This window comes from Pteropus alecto, unplaced genomic scaffold, assembly GCF_000325575.1.
Source record: "Pteropus alecto unplaced genomic scaffold, ASM32557v1 scaffold16, whole genome shotgun sequence".
NCBI classification, from domain to species: domain Eukaryota; kingdom Metazoa; phylum Chordata; class Mammalia; order Chiroptera; family Pteropodidae; genus Pteropus; species Pteropus alecto.
Window position 1 is genome coordinate 5,918,535 of NW_006438867.1, and position 7,082 is coordinate 5,925,616.

Below are 7,082 nucleotides of genomic sequence, written 5' to 3' on the forward strand. Positions count from 1 at the left end.
TTATTTGATAGCTTCTCTAGATTTGAATTCTCTAATTCTCTATCATGTCTGTAAATAATAACAGTATATTTCTTCTTTTCTATTCTATTTAGAAATCTGATGTTAATCTTTTATATATGTTTCTTGCCTTATGCACTAACAAGACATAATGTGAAATGTAAGTGGTTACTGCAGGTATCTTCATATAATTCCTGACCTCAGGATGAAAGTTTGCATCCTTTCACCATTCACTATGATACTTGTGACATTTTTAAGTAAAAATTTTTATGTTAAATTTATGTTCTTTACTCAGTTTGCTAAAACTTTTAAAATCATAACGAATATTGAATTTTCTGCATTTATTAAGATATAATTTTATTCTCTATTATTTTTTAATGTGCTAAATTATATTGGTTGACTTCATAAAAAGAACTTTATATCCTCTATATGAATCAATTTGATGTTGATATATCATCCTTTTTAACATGGACAGATTTTTTGGCTTTTATTTTGTTTAAGGTATTGGCTTCTATGAACATAAGTGAGTATGTCACAAAGTTTTTTTTCTTATCTTTGATTTTCACATCATGATTATGCTCTTATAAAATGAGCTGTCAATTAGTTTTTCTGTTTTCTGGAAGAATTCGTGTAAGATAGGTTTTTATTACTCATATTTGTGGAAGAATTCACTACTGAAAGCTGGAGTTTTATTTTTTGGAAGGTTTTTAAAATTATAGATTCAACTACCTAAAAAGAAATTTATGCTACTATGTCAGTGATGCTAAGGTTCCCTGCTACCTCCCCCAAAAGTTTCTCCATTTCACTTATATTTTTACTGGTAATTTTTTCTTAAGATTCTTACCATTTTGATGTCAACAGGATCTATAGTGATACCCTTTTGCAATCTACATTCGAAGCTATGTTAATAAGATTTTTTACTTTTATCATTATGAAATGTTCCTCTTTATCACCGGTAATGCTCTTGCCTTAAAACCTATTTAGTCTTTTATTAGTGTATCTCCACCAGAATTTTTTTTTTACTTCCAGATTTCCATGTCCTTATATTTGAGCTGCCCTATTAAATAGCAAGTAGTTTTTCTAAAGTAAAATCTGCTAGTTTTCTCCTTCAATTGGAAAATTCATTTATTGTTAATGTAAATGTTGAAATATTTAGATTTAAATATACCACCTTACTATTTCTCTTTTACTTCAGTCCATCTTTTGTTTCCTGTTTTTTTTTTTCTCTTTTCTTTTTTCTTTTTAGATCAATGGAAATGTTTTCTAAAATTATTCCATTATACTTTCTCCACTTTGTATTTTTAAAAATATAATTCTTTACTGGTTATCTTCTAGTCGAGAATATGCTTCCGTATCTCATTAGAATGTACTTTAAATCAGTACTTTTAGCGTGCTTCTGCTGGCAACAAATATCTCATGTTATTTTGTTCAAAAAAAATACCTTAACTTCAGTTTAAATTTGAAGAGTATTTTCCTCATGGTGTAGAATTCCTAGTTAGCCATTCTTTCCTTTTAGCACTTTAGAAATGCCATTTTATTGTCTTCTGGTCTCATCATTTTTGTCGAGACATCTGCTTTCACACATAATATGGCTCCTTTGAAGGCAGTGTGTATCTTTTATCTGATTGCTTTTAAGATTTTATATTTGTCACTGGTTTTCTGCTCCTTTAGTATGATATGATTCAGGTATAATTTACTCTTTATTTATCCTGATTGGCATCTTATCATTTTCTGAATCTGTAGCTTGCTATTATTTCTCATTTTTGGAAATTCTTAGCCATTATCTCTTCGGATATTGCTTCTGGCCTATTCTCTTTCACCGCTCTCATTTAAGAACTCCAATTACAAGTGTGTCGGATCATTTCAACGTGTTCCAAATATTTCTAAAATTCTTTTTCTGTATGTTTCCTTCTTTTCATGTGTAATACATGCTGGTAATGCAATGTCCTTAATCCTCAAAACTTTTAGTGTGTTCTTGTGGACATTCGACTACCATTATCAGAAAGTTTGTCTATAAAGAGTCTTTTCCCAGAAACTATAGGAAGCCACATTGTCATATACACTGAAGTCCACAAATTCTTAGAATTTAATCCCTAAGAGGAATTCCCTTTAATCCATGACACTTGGAAATTGGTATATAAATGTCTCAGCCCTTTTGTCTCAGGTAGTTTGCTTCTAAAGCAAGTATTTTGTATAATTTCCAAGTGGTAATTAGTCTCCTTTCATCTTTTGCTCTGATTGGCTTAGTAGTAAACCCATCATTGGCTGTCGCCCCTTCCTTGGATCCCACAGCAGCCAGTGGAGAGCAGAACAGTGATAATTCTGGATGCTGTAGTATTACAGTGGCCAAGATTTTCCCCCTGTGGTAAATTGGAATGGATATAGGTGGAAGAGGAGAGGCTAGCGTTTGTGAGATATGACAGTTATAAAGATGTGGAGTGGGTTGGTTGTTGTTGAGTGATTTCAGTGTACTTAATGAAGAAAAGTACATGTTTGAGTTTATCATCAAACCAGGGACCAGTGGGCAAGTCGAAAGCCTTTTAAGCAATTTTTGAAAGATACTCATTCTATTCAATTTGATGGCCAAATCTTCTTTAAAACCATATCCATATTCTAATTGTGAGAGTAACAGAATTATTGATTTAATTAATTTACAGCCCTGGCAAGTTTCTTCTGCTAATCATGGAATACACACACACACACACACACACACACACACTCTGACACCTCGACACTGGAATGGAGACATACAGTGGATGAACTCAAGAAAATTTAAAGCATGTACTACCTAAACTCCGGGCTTGAAATGTAGTTAACTCGGACGTGGTTCCATAGTGTAGCGGTTAGCATGTCTACTTTACAAGCAGAAGGTCCTGGATTTGCACCCCAGCGGAGCTACAGTCCATGGTCTACTGCCATGCCACCCTGAACAAGCCCAATGTCTGATCTCAGAAGCTAAGCAGGGTTGGGCCTGGTTAGCACTTGGATGGGAGACCACCTAGGAAGACCAGGTGCTGTAGGCATAAATAATAACAAATAATAAAAAAATTATATAGTTAACTCTGTGCAAGAGAACAGTAGTCCACGCTCACCTGGAAACTAAAATCCTCACCTGAGGTAACTACCCTGTAAGATGATTCTTGTCTTTAAGTTTTTATCCATTTCTTCTCGTCACTCTGCTCCAATAACTGGGGTTAAATGTCGGCATGATTTGCTTTGACCGGGTAAGTGCTGACTTGGCTTTAAGACTAATGAGAGATTATTCACCAAAAGAGCTCAGAGGCATGGCTAACATACACCCACGAATAAAATAAAAAATAGCAAAAGAGTAAAGATTTAGAGACATTTATTTCTTTCTATTTATACATTTTTATGGAGGGTTCCCAGGTTGAGGTACACTCCACCCAAATTTTAATCTGAGCTTCACAGAAACCAAGGTAAAGAGAGAATCATGATTAATTATATAGTCCTCATTCTTTATTAGAAGAAATCATACTCAAGGCAGAGAAAACTCTTGGAGAAAAAGAATTTCATCTGAAGTATTCAGTGTTACATAACCAGTGCCTAGAACAGTGTCTAATAAACAGTAAACACGCAATTCGTATTTACTGAGTGGATATCATTTATTTGGGTCCTAAAAGGAATTTATTTTACCTAATGGGTCTTTATGTTAGAGGTTCTAAGCAACTACCAATAAAAGGTTTGAAGAAGTTTCATTTTCAAATGTAGGCTTTTTTACAGTTGGCTGCTGCTTATATGAGCCTCTGTGAAAATCATAGACATTATAATATACTATAGTTGTGGAAATGAAACTTTAATGTGAGGGAAAATTGGTGTAGTCTGGGTATTCAGTTTATTGGTTCATTGCAGGTTTTGTTCCAACTCTGCAATGACCTTAAATAATAATAATTTCCAAAGAAGAATTATCAGAAAGCAAAGTCTCACTTGCTTAAAAAACTTTTAGAAATTACACCTCCTAATGTAATTGCAACATCTCTTAAAAGACTTCAGAATTTTAATTATCTAAAGGTTATATACAAAAAGATGGGTTAGGAGAAGCTTTTTTATAACATGTTCTTTTCCGGAAAGAGGAAAGAAGCCAAAAAATAATTAAAATAATGAAAGTATCAGGGATGGTCATTTTTATAGTACTTCAAAAACAAAATAAACAAGATGAAAAACAAACCAATACAAAAAATAATTAAAACCTTGCTAGAAATTTTTAGGTTCTTTGGCTTCCAGTGAAAAAAAATCATACCGAAGACTAATGAAACCAGTGCTTTTACTATAGATAATGCTAGCTATCTGAAAAGGAAGAAAAAAATAAATCATGTACTGGTCAAGTAAAAGTCACGGAAAGGACAATAGGACCTATAAAATATTAAGAAACAGGTAGAAAGGAAGCTAAATGACAAATACTACGTTTTCTGAAACAATTTGATTAAGTTACATCGTCTCAAAATATCACTAAAAGGTTCTCAAAATGATTCGTATATATAGATATATCTCTAGGTAGGTAGATAGATATACATATATAAAGACTCATTAAAGAAAATGCCTTTGTTAATAACATGGGATTCTGTGTAAACTGGTAGCTTTTTCATCTTGTCTATGGTCAGACTTTGTCAAAATTCACTCCATGTGTGTCCATTCAAAGCTCAAATTTCTCACTAACATACAAAATGAATTTCAGAGAAATAAACCAAAGGATGTCTTTTATATGCATATATATACATGTATCAATAAAGTAGTAGTTTTCTATGATTGTAATAAAAATAACAGCTGTACAGATTACTGAATAAGTCATTTCAAAATTCAGACCTTATTTTATAGGACTACAACACCCTTGCAGATCTCTCTCAGGTAACTAAAAATCCAGCTGAGAATTCTACCATGTCATTTGCCTATTGGTGATGTTGAATGGGAACTGTGGCAAGCAGCTGAGGCATTGGGATATTTTAATTAATATTATTAAAATAAGTCAATACCATTTTGATTACTACTGCAATAATTAATAAACGGTGTGCTAAATGCTTTATATACTTATCTCATTTAAACCTCACAGCAAACTTTTGAAACAAATATTAATTTAAAATATATATATATATATTTACGAAGGAAGATACCGAGTAAAGAGAGGCTTGGTAACTTGCAGAATCCACATAGGTAGAGAGAGTTAGAGTCAAAATTTGGACCCAAATCTGTCTGACTCTAGTTCTTGAACAAAACATGAATATGTTAGAAATAAGTAACATATATCTTTTTTTAGTCATTTAAAAAACAATGAATATATAATAACAGACTACTTGATGACCACACAAAATTGTTAGAAAATAAATTTGTAGGGTCTGTTTTACCATAAAGAATAAATGAGAAAATGTGTACAAAAACACTATAAATTCCATTATGTTGGCAGAAATGACTGAGTATCTGGAAATAAATATTGACCACATACTGCATATCATATTCAAAATGAAATTCTAAATGATTTGAAGTTTAAAATATAAATAAGCAACAAAAAGTATGGCCAAGTAACATAGCCAAGGGTGTCGACACAGGGAGGCGTGAAGGATATGGGTGGTGGTTATTGTATTTCAGTTCTTGAATATCCTTTTGGTTATTTTTTATAGCTACAGTCTTCTGATGATGTTTTCTGTCTTGGCATCTGTCTCCTTGAATGCGTTAATCATTGTTATTTTAAAGTCTGAATATATCAACTCCAATATGTGGACCAACTCTGCGTCTACTTCTATTATCTCTTTTTTTCTTGTTTATTTTTTCTCTCAGTTTTAAATCTTAGAACACCTAATAGTTTTCTATTTAATGCCCGACATTGTGTATAAAGACATATGTATCCATCAGAGAATGTTATCTTCTTCCAGAATAAATTTTTAAGCATCTGGTAGGCAGTTACATAAAAGGAAAGTAATTCTTACTACAATCAGGCTTTGAGTAATTTAAGGCTGGATTTCAGTCTTTCTAAGTCCTGGTATAATTCTTGCTTTCCCTTACCCCTAGGGTGTTGTCCTTCTGGTAGCATAATGGAATATTGGGGGTGATCACCAGGGCCCCTTGAACTTCAGGGTCCTAAATTCTAATTTTTACCTTTCTGGAACTTGTGAAGCTGCTAATGATTCTACTCAGATTCTCTGACTTGTAGCAGTTGATTTGTTCTTTCTCAGCTTCTCTACCTACGAGCCTACCCTACTTATTAATTAACAAATGCCTTGCATGACAAGTAACCTCATTTCTGTTTTTTCTTTCTTTCTGGGATAACTCCTTACATCCTGCCACTGAATGTCATCAATTATCCTATTCCTGTAAGGAGCTAAAATCATAGATCGTCGTCTTCTGACCTCCTACCAGCTGCTTCTTGCTCAAATTTTTCGTCTCTACTGCCATGCCAAAATAGAGTGAGCAACTGTCAGAAAAAAGCATCTAGAATATCTAGCTCACGTAAGTGAGCTTCCCTTCCTCTGAGATCTTAGGTCCTCAGATCAAGCCCTTGCGGTTGTAGGTAGCTCCCCAACACCCTCAGTGTCCTCCTCCTCCATCCTGCCAACCACTAACCTGGCCTCCATCCCTACAGTTTCGTCATTTCAGGAATGTTATATAAATGGATTCATATGGTATGTAACCCTTTCAGAGCCCAATTCCCTTGAGACCCATCCAGATTGTCATGTCTATCACTATTTATTCCTTTTTCTTGCTGTGTCATGTTCCATGGTATCAATGTACCACAGTTTCTTGAACCATTCATGGATTGAAGGACATTTTGACTGTTTCCAATGTTTGACTATTACAAATACAGTTGCTTGTGTACAGCTTTTTGTGTCGATGTAGTTTTCATTTCTCTGGGATGAATAACCAAAAGTACAATTGCTTGGTTGTATGGTAAGTGCATATTTAATTTTATAAGAAACTGCCAAACTATTTCTCATAGTACTGTGAGATTTTAAATTTCCACCAACACAGTATGAGTAATGCAGTTTTTCTACATTTCCACTAGCTTTTGGTATTGTCATCAGTTTTTATTTGAACCATTCTGGTAATTGTGTAGTGATATCTCATTGTGGTTTTACTTT

General features: G+C 33.4%; 1 pseudogene; it reads left to right on the forward strand.

Annotated features, from left to right (window-relative positions):
- Window positions 1-2,904: 2,904 nt before the first annotated feature.
- On the forward strand, window positions 2,905-3,020 carry LOC112482929 (annotated as a pseudogene).
- Window positions 3,021-7,082: the final 4,062 nt, after the last annotated feature.